Source organism: Rana temporaria, chromosome 6 (genome assembly GCF_905171775.1).
Source record: "Rana temporaria chromosome 6, aRanTem1.1, whole genome shotgun sequence".
NCBI lineage: Eukaryota > Metazoa > Chordata > Amphibia > Anura > Ranidae > Rana > Rana temporaria.
The window spans coordinates 133,136,108-133,157,696 of record NC_053494.1 but is presented as its reverse complement, the minus strand read 5'-3'; the positions used below and the strand labels follow the sequence as shown (position 1 = coordinate 133,157,696).

The following is a 21,589-nucleotide window of genomic DNA, read 5'->3' as shown; positions in this document are numbered from 1 at the left end:
TCACTTATACAAGTGTCTCACTCTCTAGTCCTGCAAAAAACATATTTATTTAATCCCTTATCAGTGAGAGGCTAGGTTACACATGGACGCTGCGTTCCCTGTAAAAGCAGAACACAATACTATGGAAAGTATAAGTATTGCAGCTCCTAATTGTGCGTTGCGTGCCATATAGTGAAGCACATGAAAAGCATGCTTCTTCACGGTCACTTAACGTGTTCGTTTTGTGGTTACCTGAGGCACTGCATGCATTGGTCTTTATTCTTACAGTAGAGGAGTCATTAATTATAACTTTTTTTGTGAATTGGGACATTTAAACTTGCTTTTTTTTTTTTTTATTCCAATCTAAATTTAGTAGGAGTCGGAGCATTGTTTTCCGACTCCAGGTACCCAAAATTTCCCCCGACTCCGACTCCTCGACTCCGACTCCACAGCCCTGCATGCAAGTGCACGGTACCAAATTCAGACAATGCTGGCTATCGAAATTGGGAGCAGCAAGAGCTTGTACTCCCTCCCCCGTCATACGCGGTACCCCTTCAGCTTCAGCAAAATGACAGACTCCAGTAAGAAGAAACCTGACCAATGCTGGAGGCAAGTTACAGCACACAGTTATTTTTAAGGAATAATTATTATTAATGTGGAATTTATGTTCCTTGATAAAGAACATTATTTATATCAAGTTGTTATGGATAACAGTTAGGCCCCGTACACACGGCCGAGGAACTCGACGTGCTTGGCACGTCGAGTTCCTCGTCGGGTTCTGGGATGAAGCCGCCGAGGAGCTCGGCGGGCCGCCTTCTCCCATAGAACAACGAGAAAATAGAGAACATGTTCTCTATTTTCTCGTCGAGCTCCTCGGCGGCTCCATCGAGCCAAAACTGTACAGACGACAGAGTTTCTCGGCAGAATCCGGGTTTTGACCGAGTTTCTCGGTGAATTCTGCCGAGAAACTCTGTCGTGTGTACGGGGCCTAACACTTTAACCACTTATGGGCCGGAAGGACTTACCCCCTTAATGGACCAGGCCATTTTTTGCGATATGGCACTGCGTCGCTTTAACTGACAGTTGCACGGTTGTACCCAAACCCCCAAAAATTCCCCACAAATAGAGCTTTCTTTTGGTGGTATTTGATCACCTCTGCGGTTCGGTTTTTATTTTTTTGCGCTATAAACAAAGAGCGTAAAAAAAAAAAACACACACACACACACCACTTTTTTTTTTTACTTTTTGCTATAATACATATCCAAAAAAATATATATATTTAAAAAAAAAAAAAAAAAAAAGTTTAGGTCGATTTATATTCTACATATTTTTAATAAAATATATATATATATATATATATATATATATATATATATATATATATATATATATATATATATATATATATATATATATATATATATATATATATATATATATATATATATATATATATATATATATATATATATATATATATATATATATATATATATATATATATATATATATATAAAAAAATCAATAAATAAATTAATTCGCAATAAGCATATATTGATTAGTTTGTGCAAAAGTTATTGCATCTACAAAACTATGAGATAGATTTAGGGACTTTTATTTTTTTAATTGTTTTTACTAGTAATGGCGGAAATCTGCGATTTTTAGAAGGACTGTGACATTGCAGCGGACAAATCTGATCCTAAATGACACATTTTGGGGGACCAGTGACATTGATCAGTGCTACTGGCAGGGAAGGGGTTAACGCTAGGGGCAATCAAGGGGTTAAGTGTGTTCCCTGGGTGTATTCTAACTGTAGGGGGAATGGGCTGCAAGGGACAGGATAGAGATCACCGTTCCCGGTCACTAGGAACAGTAGATCTCTGTCATGTCCCCAGTCAGAACTGGGATTTGTCTTGTTTACCAAGGCATACCCCGTTCTGCCCCTGTACTAGCCGATCGCAAGTCGCCCGACCCGTGGGCATGTTCCCGCAGTGTGCACGCGCCTGCCCCCACAACTACGCCTGCGCGATCCGCTGTACGGCTACGGCGATTTGTGCAGGAGAGCCAACCTGCCGCCATATAACGACAAGGACAGCTGGTGGGCAAGCAGCTAATGACCCAATTAGCAGGCTGATAACTTCTTCATCAAGCTGTGCTGCTGCAACAGGGTTTAAGGTTTAAGATGTGCTGTTGGTTAAGATTTTCTAGATTACATTACTGGCCAACCAAATTTACAAATAAAACCTTTCCCATTCACTTCCTGCATGAATTTATCATTCACAACTTCAAGACATTATTGAACGTTCATATTCATCATTAACCACTTGCCGACCAGCGCACGCCTATTCACGTTGACAGAATGGCACGGGCAGGCAGATTGGCGTACAGGTAGGTCCATTTGAATCTGCGTCCGCCGCGTGCCTCTCGAGTGCGGCCGTGGGTCCCAGGGACTCGATGTTCCCGGGAGTCCTGCGATTGCGGTCAGCAGGAGCAGAACGTGGGAATGCCTTTGTAAACAAGGCATTCCTCTATTCTGCCTAGTGACACTGTCACTGATGACCGTTGCCCCCCGTGATCGGGAACGGTCACCAGTGACATGTCACGTGTAGCCACGCCCCCTAATGCCGCGTACAGACGAGCATACATGTACGATGAAACCGGTCTTCACCGTACATGTATGCCCGGGGATTTCTGTATTTCTGTATGGTGGCTGTACTCCCCATCATACAGAAATCCGTGCGTAAACAATACGCGGGGCGTGTCCGCGCCATCGCCGCGACGATGACGCGGCGACCCTGCCAGTTAAATGCTTCCACGCATGCGTCGAAGTCATTCGACGCATGCGAGGGATGGCGGGCGCTCGGACATGTACGGTAGGTCTGTACAGACGACCGAACATGTCCGAGCGGGCAGGATTCCAGCGGGCTGTTTTAAAACAAGTCCAGAAATATTTGCCCGCTGGGAAAAGGCCCGGCGGGCAAATGTTTGCTGGAATCCTGCCCGCTCGGGCCTACACACGACCGAACATGTCTGCTGAAACTGGTCCGCGGACCAGTTTCAGCAGACATGTTCGGTCGTCTGTACGGGGCCTAACAGTAAGAATCACTTCCTAGGGAACATTTAACCCCTGCAGCACCACCTAGTGGTTAACCCCCTCACTGCCAGTGTCATTTTTACAGTACCAGTGCATTTGTATAGCACTGATCGCTGTAAAAATGACAATGGTCCCAAAATGGTGTCAAAAGTGTCTGATGTGTCCACCATAAGGTCGCAGTCACAAAAAAAAATAAAAAAAAAATAAAAAGGGGAGGTGATCGCCGCCATAACTAGTAAAAAAAAAAAACATTAATAAAAATGCCATAAAACAGTCCCCTATTTTGTAGAAGCTATAACTTTTGCGCAAACCAATCAAAAACCGCTTATTGCGATTTTTTTTACCAAAAATATGTAGAAGAATATGTATCGGCCTAAACTGTGGAAAAAAAATGTTTTTATATATTTTTGGGGAAATTTTATTATAGCAAAAAAAAATAATAATAATAATAATAATAATAATAATAATAATATTATTATTATTATTATTATTATTATTATTATTATTATTATTATTATATTGAATTTTTGGTTTATAGCTCAAAAAATAAAAAATAAAAATCGCAGAGGTGATCAATTACCAGCAAAAGAAAGCTCTATTTGTGGGAAAAAAAAGGAAGTCAATTTTGTTTAGGAGCAACGTCGCAGGGCCACGCTATTGTCAGTTAAAGCGACGCAGTGCCAAATCGCAAAAAGTGGCCTGGTCTTTAACCACCAAAAGGGTCCAGGGCTTAAGCGGTTAATCTCTCCTATTCTTTTCAACCGTTAGCCTTTGTTTAATCTTCAACTGCCATGGTGCTCCATATGTGATCAGTTATGACACCAGCCATTTGATGACAGTTGAGAGCAGAAGAAAATGTGACAGTTACATTCCAGAATGTAACTTTTTTTAAACTGTTAAATCAAAGGGTTAAGTTCCTCTTTAATGTCTTCTGGACTTTATGTTGCAGTGATTACACTGAAAGCGACTAATAAATGCAACAGCAAAATATCTTAAAGCAGAACTTTACAAAAAAAAAAAACACTTTAGCAAGGAACATACATTCCACATTATTTATTACGCTACCAAAATGAGTGTGTGCTGTACATTGCCTCCAGCATAATTCCTGTTTCTTATTGCTGGAGGATGCAATTCTGCTGAAGCTCAGAGCCCCTGAACAGCTGCAAATCATAAAGTGGAACAAAATCCATTTAAAAATTAAAAAAAAAAAACAGTTCCATTCCTGGAATGCCAGGTATGCTAACTGTCACATTTGCTTTTGTCCTCAAACTGTCAAACCATCAAATGGCTGGTGTCATAACTGATCACATGTACAGTACAGATCAAACAGAAGCAGCTTCCTTGTCTGTAAAGGATTGGAGGGTTTAATTCTGCTTTAAGGCTATCAGCTGATCGGCCTCTACCAATTCAGCAGTGCTTAAAGTGGTTGTAAACCCTTGCAGACCACTTTTCCCTATAAGAAGGCTTATCTGTAGGTACTGGAAATATCTCCTAAACCTGTCATCGGCGCATGCGCACTTTAGGGTCCGTGCTGTGACCATGTGCGGGAGCAACATCACGTGACAGAGTCCGCAGACCCGGAAGGAAGAGTGGTGAAGATTGATGTTTCCACCAGCGGGGATATCACTGGCTTCATTTGCAGGTAAGTGCCACATAATGGGCTAGTATGAGATGCATACTAGGCCATTATGCTTTTACTTTGCAGGGGAATAAAGAGGAAGTAAAAATCCTCTTTAAAAATAGAGAGCAACTAAACTTTAACAAATTTGACAATGAAAAATAGAGAGCAACTGAGCATTACTGGATTTTAAATAGTATACACTTATTTTTCCTGTTTCATATAGCTATACCTGCAAAAGGAGCCAACCAGAAGTAGATCTGGGCGATTATTCCCCCTAAAAAACGTGGCCTAACCTAAAAACTTTAAAAACATTTAGAAGGGAAATGGAAGGAAAAGGTAAGTGAACCAACAATGCACTAGCTTAAAGGAACCAATTTAGAAAATCAAAAACAAACCTTTACAACCCCTTAAATTTAAGAGGAAAGTTTCGGGAAAAACATATTTTTTTTTAAATAAACCACTTTCAAGCAAAATAATGGTCAGTACCCATCATCTGCAGTCTGATCTGTGCCAATCTGCAGCCTGATCTGTGCCAATCTGCAGCGTCAATGCAGCCTGGAATCACTGATCTGTCATCTCCTGTTTATTCAGCTCTCAGTCGACAGTCACATACACAGTCCCGCCATCGGCATTGGACCAGCTCCTGTGATTGACAGAACACTGGTCCAATGCCAGTGGTGGAGGCGAGACTGTGTATGTGTGTGATGTCAGAGCCAAGTAAAAGCCGAGTAAACAGGAGATGACGGTTCGGTGATTCCGGCGACGCTTGTCCCCCTCCTTCTCCTTCGAAGTAGATCGGTGTATAACATGCACCTGTGATTTGCCACCTATTTTCAGGGGGAAAAAGGCTGCGTTATACGTTGATAAATATCGTAATAGAAAAGTAAGAGTGGAAATCTTCCAATGGGGACAGTTCTGGGGACCTGGGGGTCCCCAAGGGATTCCCTTAATTTGCAGGGATTTCCTCTCATTTCCTGTTTTAGCTATGGGACAGGAAATAAAGGGAAATCTCTGCAATGGAAAACAGATGGCAAAAATAAATAAAGGATCTGACCAGTCATAACCCTCCCTTACTCCATCCCAGATGAGAAAAAGGGGTTTACCTATAATTCTACTTTAGATTTTCTGACAAAAGTTTCACTTTAATTGAGTACCAACACGCTACAAACAACAAGCAGGCAAATTAGGATACAGTAATGAGTTTTCTTCCTCTTACATATATGAAGAATTTTCCATAACGCTGAACTGTCACCAGGCACCGTTTGTTTGCATTCTACAAGGCAGGACGTCATAACCACCTTACAGATTCCTCTGTCACCTTCAGGTAACACAGGTACAGGAACAAGTCACTTTCACACATTTGATGACCTTCCAAGAGAAAGGTCCATAGAAGAGCGCTTAGCCCAGGTTCACACTGGGTACGATTTGCTTCAATTTGAGATGCGATTTCACATGTGAAATCGCATCTCAAATCGACGGCATTTGCCGGCAATGACACCGTCCTAATCGGTGCGACACCGCATCTGCGGCGCTGCACCAATTTTAAAAAGTAGTTCCTGTGCTACTTTTTGAGATTTCGGGCCACGATTTACATTGACATCTGTGCAGAAACCTGCACAGATGTCTCTTAAATCGCGGCCAGTGAGGAGTAAAGCCGTGAGAGTTCAGCTGAAATCGCACGGCTTCACTCTCGCAGCCCAGTTTGAACCAGGGCTCACAGCCATTTATCCAAACTGCAAACTGCATACAGCTGCTTCAGGCCTTTTGCTTTACTATTTGGCATCAACTTATTTTATTTTTTTTTTTTCCAGAATAATAGTTTATTCAAGAGATAAAACAGTATAACAGGATATGCAGTACATTCTATAAATTTTTGCAGTAGCAGAAAGCATATACAGTACTGTAATATAGACCGTATCGCAGTACGGTAAAATGGACGGTTATTACTTAATCTTAATGTTGCTAATAAACATAAATTGGAATGTGCAAAAAGCCAACTGTGAAATAGGTAATAGCACCTCCAACGGGAAAGTCGCATTTGTACCTGAATCAGGGAAAGTCCATGGTATGATATAAACTGTTATCACTACATATGTAGAAAAGGGCTAAAGTGCAATATAACCGCCTTTAGAACGACCAATAGGCTAGTCCCCCCTCTCAATCCACCCCCAAGGGGAGCAATACTGTGAACCAAGAGGGGGGAATATTTAATAAGTGCATAACTAAGGGGGGTAAGAAGACATTTGGTCAGTATAGATAGGTAAATTCGATAGGCCAGTATAGAACATAGGAAATACAGAACTTATGGGTAACTCATATGATATGTAGTGATTATTACACACCAGGGAGGTGCAGGAGAAAGAGGGTATCACCCCTCCAGGTGTGTGACAAACTGAAAAGATGTATATATTCGAACCTTGCGATAGTACTTAGGAGTATGTGGTATAGAAAGGAGGGGGGGAGGGTAAAACCAAGGGGAAAGGAAGGGGAACCAGTAATGTAGAGAGTCCAGGATGAGGAAAGCTGTCACGAGAGATCAGTCATGGTGGTCAGAGGGAGCTGTTAGAAAGTCATCAGGAAGGGAGTCTTTGTAGTGTATCCAACCACCCCAGGTGAGTCTGAATCTGTCCGTTGTATCTCTGGCCTGATGGATTAGTCTTTCCATCAATTCGATCTTGTTAACTCTGACATGCCATTCCTGTATAGTGGGTGGAAGAGAGTCTTTCCAGTGTAACGGGATGCATTGGGAAGCTGCGTTAATTAGGTGCAGCAATAGGGATTTCCGGTAGGTCGACTGTGGCAAGGATGTATGATGTAGAAGGTATTGCTCAGGGGTGAAATCAGGAGTGAATGAAGTAATGTGGGTAATGAGTGAATGTACAGAATTCCAAAACAACTGGATTTTCGGACAGCTCCACCAAGTATGAAAGAGTGTACCCTCTGCCTCATTGCATCTCCAGCAGGTAGAAGAGACTGTTGGATAAAATTTGTGTAGCTTGCTAGGGGTTCTGTACCAACGTGAGTATATCTTATACCTATTTTCCTGAGCAGATACGTTAATCGAACCTTTGTGTATATGTGTCCAAATAGAGTTCCAGTCGTCCTCAGATATGGAAATCTGTAAGTCTCTTTCCCATTTGTCATGAATAGCGGACATAGAGGTGTCAGTGGGTGTAAGCATAGAATACAAAATTGAGATTAGATGTCGTTGTGGAGTAGAGGATGCACAAAGAGTTTCAAAGGGAGTGAGATCTCTGCACCAAAAGGTTGGGGCAGGAGTGGTCTGAAGAAAGTGTTTGAGTTGGAAATATTTGAAGCGCGGTATTTGGAAGGTAGGGAATTGCGAGACCAAAACTGACTGGGGTAAGAGCTTTCTATTTTTGAAAAATTGGTGCGCCCGTAAGGAGGGCTCAGTATGTGCTGCTTGTGGGTCTGTAGTGTCAATACCTTCTGAGAAGCCCGGGTTATGTGTAAGCGCTGTCAGGGGACCTGGAAAAGGTGCCACGCTCGGCTCTTTAAACACTGTCCTGAGACAAGCAAGGGTTGGACCTATCAAGGGGTGCGAAGTACATTTCCTAGGGGTGAGTGGTCGATCTATCCAGGGGAGGTGGGAAATTCGGAAGCCCACAAAGGCTTCTTCCAGGTCTACCCAATCTTTATTCTGACCATGAATGTGCCAGTCCACTATTCGGGTGAGAAGACAGGCCCGGTGATACCTAGCTAGGTCCGGGATTCCTATGCCTCCCTTTGATTTAGGTAAAGACAATCTGTCCCAACTCAATCTGGCTGGACGACCACCCCACAGGAAGGTTCTACAGAGTGATTTGAAGGAAGTCAGGAATTTAGCAGGGAGTTTAATGGGGATGGCTTGTAGCAAGTACAGAAGTCTCGGCAGGACGTTCATTTTAAGAATAGCTGCACGACCAAACCAGGAAAAAGTACCCTTGGTCCAAATTTCTAAGTCTGCTTTTACAGATTGCATTGCTGGTGGGAAGTTGTGAGAGAATAAATTTGAAAGTTTTGTGGGGAGCTTAATCCCGAGGTAGGTTATATCGTTAGGATCCCATTTAAAGGGAAAGTTTTTTTTGCATAGGTCTACAGTTTCAGTTGGTAAAGATACATTTAGTGCAACAGACTTGTTAAAATTGATACGGAAATTGGAGAGTGTGTAGAATAGTTCAAAGTCCTTAAGAAGGTTGGGAAGAGTAACCAGAGGATTTGTTAGAAACAAAAGAATGTCATCTGCATAAGCAGCTATTTTATACTGACGGTGTTTGATGTCGACGCCCCGAATATCAGGATTATCCCTCAAACATCTCAATAGGGGTTCCAATGTTAGGATAAAGATCAAAGGGGAGAGGGGGCAACCCTGTCTAGTTCCATTGCGCACCGAGAAGGCGTCCGACAGTCGACCGTTGACCTTCACACGGGCCGAGGGGACCGAATAGAGTGTTAAAATCATCTGCATGAAATGATTAGGGAAGCCCAGTTTGCGTAACGCTGCTTCCATATAGTCCCAGGCCAATCTGTCGAACGCCTTCTCGGCGTCAAGGGACAACAAGAATCCCTTGGTTTTAGATGTGGACAGCCAATGATGAATATTTATCGCCTTTATGGTGTTGTCCCTGGCCTCCCTTCCAGGGACAAAACCAGCCTGATCCGTTGAGACTAGAGTCGGGAGATGGATTATTAATCTATTGGCTAAAATTTTTGCGAATAGCTTCAAGTCAACATTGAGTAATGATATAGGCCGGTAGTTGGGTACCAATGTGCTATCCTTCCCCGGCTTCGGTACTAGGGCAATGTGAGCCTCCAAGAGATCTCGACCAGTCGGGGGTGAAAAAGGTATGTCAGCGAATGCCTTAACTAAATGTGGGATCAGTATTGGGGCGAATGTTTTGTAATATCCTGAGCTCAAGCCATCAGGACCAGGGCTTTTCCCTGATTTCATTTGTTTCAGTGCAGATAGTGCCTCCTCCACCGATATTGGTAAATCCAAACAGTTTAAATCGGGGACCTGGGCAGAAGGTAGACCATATTTAGAGAGAAAGTCATTTATAAGTTGGCTTCTATGGGCGGGAGTCCCTGATCCTGAAGGCGTGGGTAAATTGTATAATGTTGAGAGAAAGGATGTAAATTGTTTCGCAATCAGATCAGTTCTATGCAAAATGTCACCTGTTGGGGTGGTAATAGAGTGTATTGTATTAATTTCCTTCTTTTTCTGTATTGCGTGGGCCAAAAGTTTACTTGATTTGTTTCCAAACTCATAGTATAACTTGTGTGTAAGGGCAAATTTGTATGTTAAACGTGAGTGAAGCTCAGATTGGAGATCCCTTCTGGCTTCCATCAAAGCTACAAGGGAGTCCGCAGCCAGGGAGCGTTTGTGGGCCCTTTCAAGGGTTCTGATTTTTACAAAGAGTTCCTCAAGCCTAGCAGCACGCTGTTTGCGGCGTCTAGCCATGATGGATATAATCTTCCCTCTGAGGACGCATTTGTGTGCCGCCCAAATAGGGGCGGGAGTAGTCTCGGTAGACGTGTTATCAGAGAAGAATTGTGTCAGCGTTTCTGATAACTCAGCTACATGACCTTGATCCAGGAGAATAGAATCATCCATTCGCCATGGGGGACGACCAGGGATCCGACCTTTCCAAGCGAGTGTCATGGTGATCGGGTGGTGGTCTGATAATATCATGGGCTCGATTGATGCCTTTGTAAGACGAATAAGGTCCTCCTGGGTAACAAAAAAATAATCGATACGTGAATATCTATCGTGTAGGGGAGAGTAGTAGGTATAGTCCTTAGTAGTAGGGTGCATTGAACGCCAGGTGTCATGTAGGGTAAGCGAATCTAGTTGCGTTTTGACAGAGCGAAGTGTGCGATAAGTTAAGCAGGAAGAACCATTCGAGGCATCGAGGAGGGGGGTCAGTGGGATATTGAAGTCCCCGCCCATGATCAGCATCCCTGCTCGAAAAATGGTAAGGTGTTGGATAGTGTCGCGGAAGAAACTAACATGTTGTGAGTTAGGGGCGTATATATTCGCGATTGTAATAGGAGAGTTGTGTAGTTTGCCTTTGATAAAAAGGAATCTTCCATTGGGATCGCTTTCAACATCATCAATTTTTAGTGGGCAGTGTCTGGACAACAGTATGGATACCCCTCTAGCTTTTGAAGTGTCATTTGTAGCATGAAAAACAGTCGGGAAAAGACGGCTCTTGAGCACAGGAATACTATCCGTTCTAAAGTGGGTTTCCTGAATCAACACAATTTGGGGTTTCTCCTTGCGTAATGAAGAAAGTAATAAGGAGCGCTTTTCAGGTGTGTTCAAGCCTCTAATGTTTATGGAGTATAATTTAAGATTCAGAAAAGGCATGTCTTGGTCAACAGGTATTGGAGCTGGGGTAAGGAGGTCAGTCATTGTCACAGGGGGAAATGAAAGGGAGAACAGTAGAGGAATGCAAGGTAGGAAGGATATGTGAGGTTGCGAGGATAAAAACTCTCTAGATCAAATTAAAGAGGGCTATTAACGGCTTGAAAAAGCAAAAGTCTGTCTGTAAACAAGGGGTATGATAACCCCTTAAATAAAATAAAAGGAGGATGCCAATAGGCAAAAGGGTGCGGTGCACCTCAGGTGGAGATACCACGACCTGCGGGTACAGGGACAACCAGGTCCTACCGTATGGGGGTTGGTCTGACCAAGAGTGAGCAATAGAGCGTATATAGATGTTACTAACAACTTAAACTTTAAACAGTAAAAGGTACAAACCGTGAAATCAACCCAAACCACCCCAGAACAACCGTCCCTTATTGTAGGCAAGATGCCAGCCATTGTCAGGAGACAGGATACTGTTCAATACTCGAGGGTGAACCCCTACTCCTAGATATATAAGAGGATACTAATATACTGGCCAAAGATGCCTTATCTAGTCTAAAATCTAAATAAAACAATATTATTATGTCCCCACACCCTCCGGTACATAAGGTAATCTCACCGGCACCGATACGTCAGGAATACCGGGACTTACACTTCCTCCACCACCAGGGGGGCTAACTATAATCCAAGTTATCTGGGTAGTTAAACCTATGGAGAAGACCCAGGGGCTGAGTTATTGTAAATGTACATATAGCCCTAATGTGACTTTGAGACCCTATCAGCATACATACGTTAAACGGAAACTTAAAACACTATTCAATTTCAAGGTGATAGTGACCTTGTTAGGCACATGTTAAGGTGACAGAAACCGGTTCTGAGCATTGACTGACTGTAAATCCAGAACGGGACTGTCAAGTATCAGATAATAACTCCGAGGTCCCTTACTGCCAGGAGACCCGATGCGGATCGTTGTTCAGCAGTGATAGTGTCACATCTGGCAGAACATAAGTGGCCCCGGGTGCAATAGAGCCTTATGAGATTGGGATCCCAGGACAGGGCAAAGAGAGGGCGCAGCATAGTGTCTCGAGTCGGTAGATATAACGGTCATATCTTCAGAGAAGACTATAGCAAACAGGTGGCTGCTCTCAGACTTCGCCAGACGGGCTCCATAAGTAGGGTTGATTAGAATTAAAGGGGCAGAGGCACCACAACCGAACAACTACCCCGCATCGTACTGTACTGTGATGTAGGAGTAGGTGGTGAATGGATAGTATCTTATAGTTAGTTCCATTCAGGGTCTCTCAATATTGGAATTTGTTTGAATGACCGACCTGTCATAAAAGTTGGACCGGTTTTCCACTCCAATCCGTTGATGTATTCTCAACAAGAAGCACACTGAGAGAAGGGTGGACAGTTATAGTGTAGCGTGCCGTTTGTAAGGTAGGCTTATTTATCCATACAGAGCAGCGGTCTCTGAAAGTGGTTGAAGTCTATGACCTGGGAATTTGTAGCTTGACGAGAACACATCTACTGGGATTGAAACGTTATAAAGAATGACAAATCGAGAGTCAGATCACCAACGTGTAAATTAGGAATTTGGAAAACAAAAAACAAACTGCAGAGATCTAAAGACTGGGTATTGTCCTTATTCCCTTTAGATAACTATAACAATCCTTAAATCTGGTTTAAAGAAACATGTAAAGTGATGCCGCAGATAGAGCGGAATAGGTAAACAGGGCTTTCATTTTTCAGCGGTCTCTTCGTGCTCTCCGGGCTGCCGGCAAAAGGGGTACCTGGCGATCCCTACCGTGGGCTTGTGGATCCCGGATACTTCCAGATTCAGATGGTGAACGTCGGCGGCGGAGACCAGTGGTCTGTGTCTCCATCTGCTCAACATTGTGAGTTGGCCACCTGTTCACCGATTGGCGATAAATTGCGTACCACTCAGGTACTGCTACCAGGGGGATTCCCAGCGTGTCACAGAAGCCTGGCAAATCTTCTGGGACCTTAAGCAGTGCGGTGCGGCCTTGATGTGTAGCGGAGAGACAAAATGGGAACTTCCACTTATAGCCTATGTTTCTCTCTTTTAACACATCTAGCAGAGGCCTAAGGTCCCTGCGATGTTTGAGTGTAATGCCGGATAGATCCTGGTATAATTGTAGAGGGGTGCCATCATGTGTCAAACGTTTGCCCCTTGCCTTTTTTATTATCTCCTCTTTCAATCTGAAATCAGCCAGGCAACACACAATGTCTCTAGGGGGGTCTGATTCCCTGCCCTTAGGGCGCAGTGCACGGTGAATCCTGATAAAATCAATGCCCGTTTGAGGGGGTCTTTCCAGAATGGAATTGAATACAGCAGTCACGGAGTGCAAAATGAGGTCTCCCTCAACTGATTCTGGCATACCTCTAACCCTCAGGTTCTGGCGGCGTCCTCTGTTGTCGAGGTCTTCTATGTGACGATTAATGTCTCTTAGCTGGAGTGTGTGATCATCAACCTTCCTAGTGGAGCGCCTGAGGATTGTTTCTTGATCATCCAGCGTAGTTTCAGCTTGTGTGACCCTGTTTGTGAGGGAGCGAAACTCTAGGCGTAGTTCAGAAATGGCCGCTGCTAAGCTGTCCTTTATGTCTAAAGCGACGCTCCTAAGGTCCTCTATCGTGAGGGTCCGTTGTGGATTGGGGTCGTGTATCTCCGTTAGTGCGGGTCCTCGAGGAGCGTCCGAGGGAGATATTGTAGGGCTTAAAATAATGTCTGAAGCTCCTACCTGCGACTGCTGCGCTATGGCTGTGGAGAGTCTTGAGCGGGAGGCCGCCATGTTGTCTCCCGGCGCGCGGAAACCTTCCTGTGTATTCCGTGATCCAGGGCCTGTATTTTCCCTGGGCGAACGTGACCGGGATGTAGAGGCCGGTCTAGAGGCTGTACCCATGCCGAGAAAAACGGAGAAAATTAGGCTGGGTGTTCAGTTTTTTGCTCGGTTTGTCCTGAGGTGGCAGGAGCTGTGAGCTTAGGCTTCCATTCTCCTCACGGTCCAGGCCACGCCCCCCATCAACTTATTTTATCAATACAAATGACATCGTATTCCCGACAAAAACCCCTCCCTCTTACTTGGGTATAACAAACAAATTGTACCACTCAGCAGAAAGAGTCATCTTCCCCTCCCTAACTGCTTCAAACATTCATCCCTGGTTCACATTGCAGTGATTAGGCATACGATTTGACATGTCAAATCGGCGGGTATTGCCGGCAATGGCACCATCTGAAACAGTGCCGCACCAATTTCCAAAAGTACCGTATTTTCCGGCGTATAAGACGACCTTTTATATTTAAAGAAAAAACGCCCAAAAATCAGGGGTCGTCTTATATGCCAGGTTTAAAATTATTTCAGCCCGCCGGGTGTGCTGGAGCAGGGGGGTTGGGAGCGCGGGTACCGCCGGCATACTGTGTTGATCAGGAGCCATGCATAGAGCATGGAGGAAGAGAAAAGCCGTGGGATTACAGAGCGGATAGTTTTCCTCCGCTCCGCTTGTGGTTATACACAGCCCTGCCTCCTGACCCCGCGCCTGTAAGGTGGACAGAACACATCCCAGCATTGGACTGGCATTTTGTTCATCTTACAGGCGCAAGGTCAGGAGGCGGGGCTGCTGTAACAGCCAACTATCCGCTCTGTAATCCCGCGGCTTTTCTCTTCCTCCATGCTCTATGCACGGCTCCCGATAACCCCGCAGGCTTTTCTCTTCTTCGTTATGATCCTCTGCACAGGAGAGCAGAGGCTGCAATGGGGGCACAGGTGAGCAGAGGCTGCAATGGGGGCACAGATGAGCAGAGGCTGCAATGGGGGCACAGATGAGCAGAGGCTGCAATGGGGGCACAGGTGAGCAGAGGCTGCAATGGGGGCACAGGTGAGCAGAGGCTGAAATGGTGGGTGGTGAAATCCATGTTTTTTTTTTTTTTTTAATGGTGGTGCCTTAGAAGGGGGTAGTATTATAGGGTGAGTATAGCCCAAAAGCCATGTTTTCACTTGAAAAATAGGTGGTCGCCTTATACACCGGCAAATACAGTAGTTTCTTTATTACTTTTAGTGACTTCAGGGTGGGATTTCAATAGACATCTGTGCAGAAACCCGCACAGATGTCTCAGAAATCACCCCCAAGGTCGGGACTGACATGCGGGCATGAATTCGCACCATTTCATTCCTGCCGTCAGTGTGAACCTGGGCTTAATGTCGGAACCTTATTAGCCAGAATGAACTTGCAGTGCATTGGTCAAATGCTTTAGTAACACGCCTTTTATTTTACTTTAACACCAACGCAACCAACTGCTCCAGCCTATGTGACACCTTATTACCAGAACTCGGAATGCCCTAAAGTGTGCCCACAATGATCGCAATGAGATGCTGTCACCACCATGCACACCATGTGCGGACACCGGTCTCTGCAATGGCACAAAGAACTCAATTGTTTTCTATGTGCCCTGTAACATTGGTGTCATGTGAGGTTTTTTTTTCCTGTGCAAAAATATGCAACAAAGTTCTCTGCAAGGGTATGTTTTATATGTTTATAAAAAGAAGTCCAGAAAAGTTGTGTCTTCCCAATCAGGTTTACTGTTGTCAATGGAGAAGTGACGTTGTGGCTCCTGATCTCCCAGCACAGAGAAGACAGTGTGGACACACAGCTGCCTTGTCATGCCTGTTACCTCTTCTGCTTTATTAGCTACATTTAGAACAGAACTGTAAATAAACACCAAGGAAGGACAGAGATTTCTAGGAAACATGATTCATGCACTGGCTGGAATCTCCTATGGGTGTGCGATCCCTGGGGGGGTGAGATCCCTGGGGGAAGTGTCAGCAGTAGGAATAGCAGATCACTGGATGGTGCTGACCAGCCATCCTCTGGACACATAGTATATATAGTAAACACCGGAAACTTCAGGAACAAATTTATACTGCCTGATCCCTTTCAGCTGATCACCGTCACCGTATACTAGTGATCAGCGATGGCAACCCTACCATACTAGTGATCAGCAATGACAACCCTACCATACTAGTGATCAGCAATGACAACCCTACCATACTAGTGATCAGCAATGACAACCCTACCATACTAGTGATCAGCAATGACAACCCTACCATACTAGTGATCAGCAATGACAGCCCAACCATACTAGTGATCAGCAATGACAGCCCAACCATACTAGTGATCAGCAATGACAGCCCAACCATACTAGTGATCAGCAATGACAGCCCAACCATACTAGTGATCAGCAATGACAGCCCAACCATACTAGTGATCAGCAATGACAGCCCAACCATACTAGTGATCAGCAATGACAGCCCAACCATACTAGTGATCAGCAATGACAGCCCAACCATACTAGTGATCAGCAATGACAGCCCAACCATACTAGTGATCAGCAATGACAGCCCTACCATACTAGTGATCAGCGATGACAGCCCTACCATACTAGTGATCAGCAATGACAGCCCTACCATACTAGTGATCAGCAATGACAGCCCAACCATACTAGTGATCAGCAATGACAGCCCAACCATACTAGTGATCAGCAATGACAGCCCAACCATACTAGTGATCAGCAATGACAGCCCTACCATACTAGTGATCAGCGATGACAGCCCTACCATACTAGTGATCAGCGATGACAGCCCTACCATACTAGTGATCAGCAATGACAGCCCTACCATACTAGTGATCAGCAATGACAGCCCAACCATACTAGTAATCAGCAATGACAGCCCAACCACACTAGTGATCAGCAATGACAGCCCAACCATACTAGTGATCAGCAATGACAGCCCAACCATACTAGTGATCAGCAATGACAGCCCAACCATACTAGTGATCAGCAATGACAGCCCAACCATACTAGTGATCACAGATGACAGCCCTACCATACTAGTGATCAGCGATGACAGCCCTACCATACTAGTGATCAGCGATGACAGCCCTACCATACTAGTGATCACAGATGACTGCCCTACCATACTAGTGATCACAGATGACAGCCCTACCATACTAGTGATCACAGATGACAGCCCTACCATACTAGTGATCACAGATGACAGCCCAACCATACTAGTGATCAGCAATGACAGCCCTACCATACTAGTGATCACAGATGACAGCCCTACCATACTAGTGATCAGCAATGGCAGCCCTACCATACTAGTGATCACAGATGACTGCCCTACCATACTAGTGATCACAGATGACAGCCCTACCATACTAGTGATCACAGATGACAGCCCAACCATACTAGTGATCAGCAATGGCAGCCCTACCATACTAGTGATCACAGATGACAGCCCAACCATACTAGTGATCAGCAATGGCAGCCCTACCATACTAGTGATCAGCAATGACAGCCCAACCATTCTAGTGATCACAGATACAACCCTACCATACTAGTGATCAGCAATGACAGCCCTACCATACTAGTGATCAGCGATGACAGCCCTACCATACTAGTGATCAGCGATGACAGCCCTACCATACTAGTGATCAGCAATGACAGCCCTACCATACTAGTGATCAGCAATGACAGCCCAACCATACTAGTAATCAGCAATGACAGCCCAACCACACTAGTGATCAGCAATGACAGCCCAACCATACTAGTGATCAGCAATGACAGCCCAACCATACTAGTGATCAGCAATGACAGCCCAACCATACTAGTGATCAGCAATGACAGCCCAACCATACTAGTGATCACAGATGACAGCCCTACCATACTAGTGATCAGCGATGACAGCCCTACCATACTAGTGATCAGCGATGACAGCCCTACCATACTAGTGATCACAGATGACTGCCCTACCATACTAGTGATCACAGATGACAGCCCTACCATACTAGTGATCACAGATGACAGCCCTACCATACTAGTGATCACAGATGACAGCCCAACCATACTAGTGATCAGCAATGACAGCCCTACCATACTAGTGATCACAGATGACAGCCCTACCATACTAGTGATCAGCAATGGCAGCCCTACCATACTAGTGATCACAGATGACTGCCCTACCATACTAGTGATCACAGATGACAGCCCTACCATACTAGTGATCACAGATGACAGCCCAACCATACTAGTGATCAGCAATGGCAGCCCTACCATACTAGTGATCACAGATGACTGCCCTACCATACTAGTGATCACAGATGACAGCCCTACCATACTAGTGATCACAGATGACAGCCCAACCATACTAGTGATCAGCAATGGCAGCCCTACCATACTAGTGATCAGCAATGACAGCCCAACCATTCTAGTGATCACAGATACAACCCTACCATACTAGTGATCAGCAATGACAGCCCTACCATACTAGTGATCAGCGATGACAGCCCTACCATACTAGTGATCAGCGATGACTGCCCTACCATACTAGTGATCAGCGATGACAGCCCAACCATACTAGTGATCACAGATGACTGCCCTACCATACTAGTGATCAGCGATGACAGCCCAACCATACTAGTGATCAGCGATGACTGCCCTACCATACTAGTGATCAGCGATGACAGCCCAACCATTCTAGTGATCACAGATACAACCCTACCATACTAGTGATCAGCGATGACAGCCCTACCATACTAGTGATCAGCGATGACTGCCCTACCATACTAGTGATCAGCGATGACAGCCCAACCATACTAGTGATCACAGATGACTGCCCTACCATACTAGTGATCAGCGATGACAGCCCAACCATACTTGTGATCACAGATGACTGCGCTATATAATCAGGTACAGAAAGCAGTTTGTTCCTTTTAGGATAAAAGTTTTACATAAAATCTGATCATAGTAAGTACCCCTGTTAGTGGTAAATGGTTTGTATCATCACTGTAGCTGACACATCTGCAAGATAGCTTGTACTTTTGAAAAACAACATACTTGCTGGCCAGATCACCAAGTGAAAACAAGGGAAAGGAATCCTAAGAAAAGGAAAACGAATGCAGCCACCACATCCAAGACTTGGTAATCTGCGATGTAATAAAACGTTTTCTTCTGTGTTTATAAATAGAGCTCTATTGATGCCCGGTGACAGTGCCGGTATACCGGTGATCACAGTGTCACCCCCGGGCAGGCAGTGTGTTGTAGTAGAGAACAATGAGAGGAGAGGCGCCGTGTTCCCGGTACTGGCCCGGCTCCCTGTCAGTTGTATGGGGCGGACGGACATACCTCACACCATCAGGACTCGCTGACAGCTCGGCGTAGTGCCCGCTGTGGCCTCGGCTCTTCTTCCCCGGGCAGAGCCTCCCTCAGCTCGCAGCGCTTCTGTCACTCCGTCTGTCTCTCCAGAGGGGGGCGAGCATCCTCCGGACACCGGAAATCCATCAACAATCCCCACTTCCGCCGCTCGCTACGGCTCTGGCTGGGAACTCTGTGGTGATCACATGACGGTCACACGATCGCCAGCCACTGGCCTGTCATGTGACCTCATGTAGTATTGATAATGTGTGAGCTGCCCTCCCTGATCTATTAAATCCTTCAGACCTGGAGCAACCATGGTCCGAATCCTGTAACCCATTCACGGCTAGAGACATTTTTCTGTACACTTAGAAGGCACAATTTTCAGTCTATGTATGTTAGAGGCCACTGTAAAAAATGTTTTTGTTTTTATTTGTCACTTTATTTCTATCAATAACTCCCTATGTGACAGCATATTTAACCACTTAAGCCCCGGACCATTTCGCTGGCCAAAGACCAGAGCATTTTTTGCGATTCGGCGTTGCGTCGCTTTAACTGACAATTGCGCGGTCGTGCGACGTGGCTCCCAAACAAAATTGACGTCCTTTTTTCCCCACAAATAGAGTTTTTTTTTGTGGTATTTGATCACCTCTGCGGTTTTTATTTTTTGCGCTATGAACAAAAATAGAGCGACACTTTTGAAAAAAATGCAATATTTTTAACTTTTTGCTTTAATAAATATCCCCAAAAAAGATATATAAAAAAAAAATTCCCTCAGTTTAGGCCGATACGTACTCTTCTACATATTTTTGGTAAAAAAAAAAATCGCAATAAGCGTATATTGATTGCTTTGCGCAAAAGTTATAGCGTCTACAAAATAGGGGATAGAATTATGTCATTTTTATTATTATTATTTTTTACTAGTAATGTCGGCGATCTGAAATTTTTATCATGACTGCAATTTTATGGCGGACACATCGGACACTTTTGACACATTTTTGGGACCATTGTCATTTTTACAGCGATCAGTGCTATAAAATTGCACTGAATACTGTGAAAATGACACTGGCAGTGAATAGGGTTAAGCACGTGGTAGCGCTGAAGGGGTTAAGTGTTTCCTAGGGATGTGTTTTAACTGTAGGGGGGATGGGCTGTGTGTGACACGACAGTGATCACCGCTTCCGATTACAGGAAGCGGTGATCACTGTCCTGTCACTAGGAAGACTGGGAAAATGCTTGTTTACATCAGCATTTCCCCCTTCTTCCTCACCGTGACACGATCACGGGTATGTCCGCGGGACCCGCGGTCAGAGTCACGGAGCTTGTGGCGGGTGTGCATCCACAGTGCCGCTTCTTAAAGGAGACGTATATATACGTCCTTTTGCGCAGCCGCGCCATTCTGCCGATGGATTGCGGCGGACGGCAAGCAGTTAAAGTTACAGGTTCTCCTTATTGAGATATCAGAGTGAGTGTAGGCAGGTGGCACTGGACCAATACCAACAACTTCCCCTATAACTTCCTGCAGTCTCAAGGAGACAGCTGTCCAATTGGACTCTGGTGACCCATGTTACCTCAGTAGCCATCTTGGGTCAGGCAGAGTCTATTTAAGACTCCAGCTCCTGGATTTGGCAGATTTTATGTAAGATGCTAGCGTAGGGACAGGTTCCCAATCTGACAGAGACAGTGCTTAGTAATAAGAAAAGTGCAGGGACCATGTCTACCTCACTTCAGGAAGCCTGTGGACTGGCCAGGCTGCTCCTCATTGCAGGTGCTGTCGGCATTTTCAAGTCTTCAGACTACTATCACAGTTCGTAAGTGGCTCCAGACGGGTGTGCCTACCCACCAGGCCGGAATAACTGCTTCCCGACCGCCTCACATAGGAGTACGGCAACAGAGCAGCTCTCCAGCGCTGGATCATATGTTAAAAATGTGTCTGCTTGCAATGATTCAACATCACAAATCTGTGAATCCCTTCATTCAAAATCTCCCCATAGGTCTAGCAATGCCTGTACTATGAAAAAGACAAAAGAAATAAAAAAAGGGGGAAGAAAAACATATGAAGCCTCGTACACACGCACGGTTTTCTCTGCAAAAAAGCTGCTGGGAGAGCTTTTGCCGAGAAAACCATGCGTGTGTACGGTTTCTCGCCGAGAAAACTGCCTGGAATGTCGACGAGAAAAATAAAGAACCTGCTCTCTATTTTCTCGTTGTGATTCTCGGCAGTGTTTTCCTGCCGAGAAAGCCGAGCGTGTGTATACTTACCTGCCTCCATGGAAACCTGCGCATGCTCGATGAGACTTTGGCGCATGCACG

General features: G+C 44.9%; 1 protein-coding gene across 1 annotated transcript in view; it reads right to left on the bottom strand.

Moving 5' to 3' along the window:
* LOC120943834 (ras-related protein Rab-5B-like) overlaps positions 1 to 19,442 on the bottom strand; it is a 61,060-nt gene extending 41,618 nt beyond the window's left edge. The window contains exon 1 of the mRNA XM_040357391.1: positions 19,268 to 19,442. The gene's annotated coding sequence lies outside the window, so the exon portion shown is untranslated. The remainder of the gene's footprint in view (positions 1 to 19,267) is intronic.
* Between the last annotated feature and the right edge of the window lie 2,147 nt (positions 19,443 to 21,589).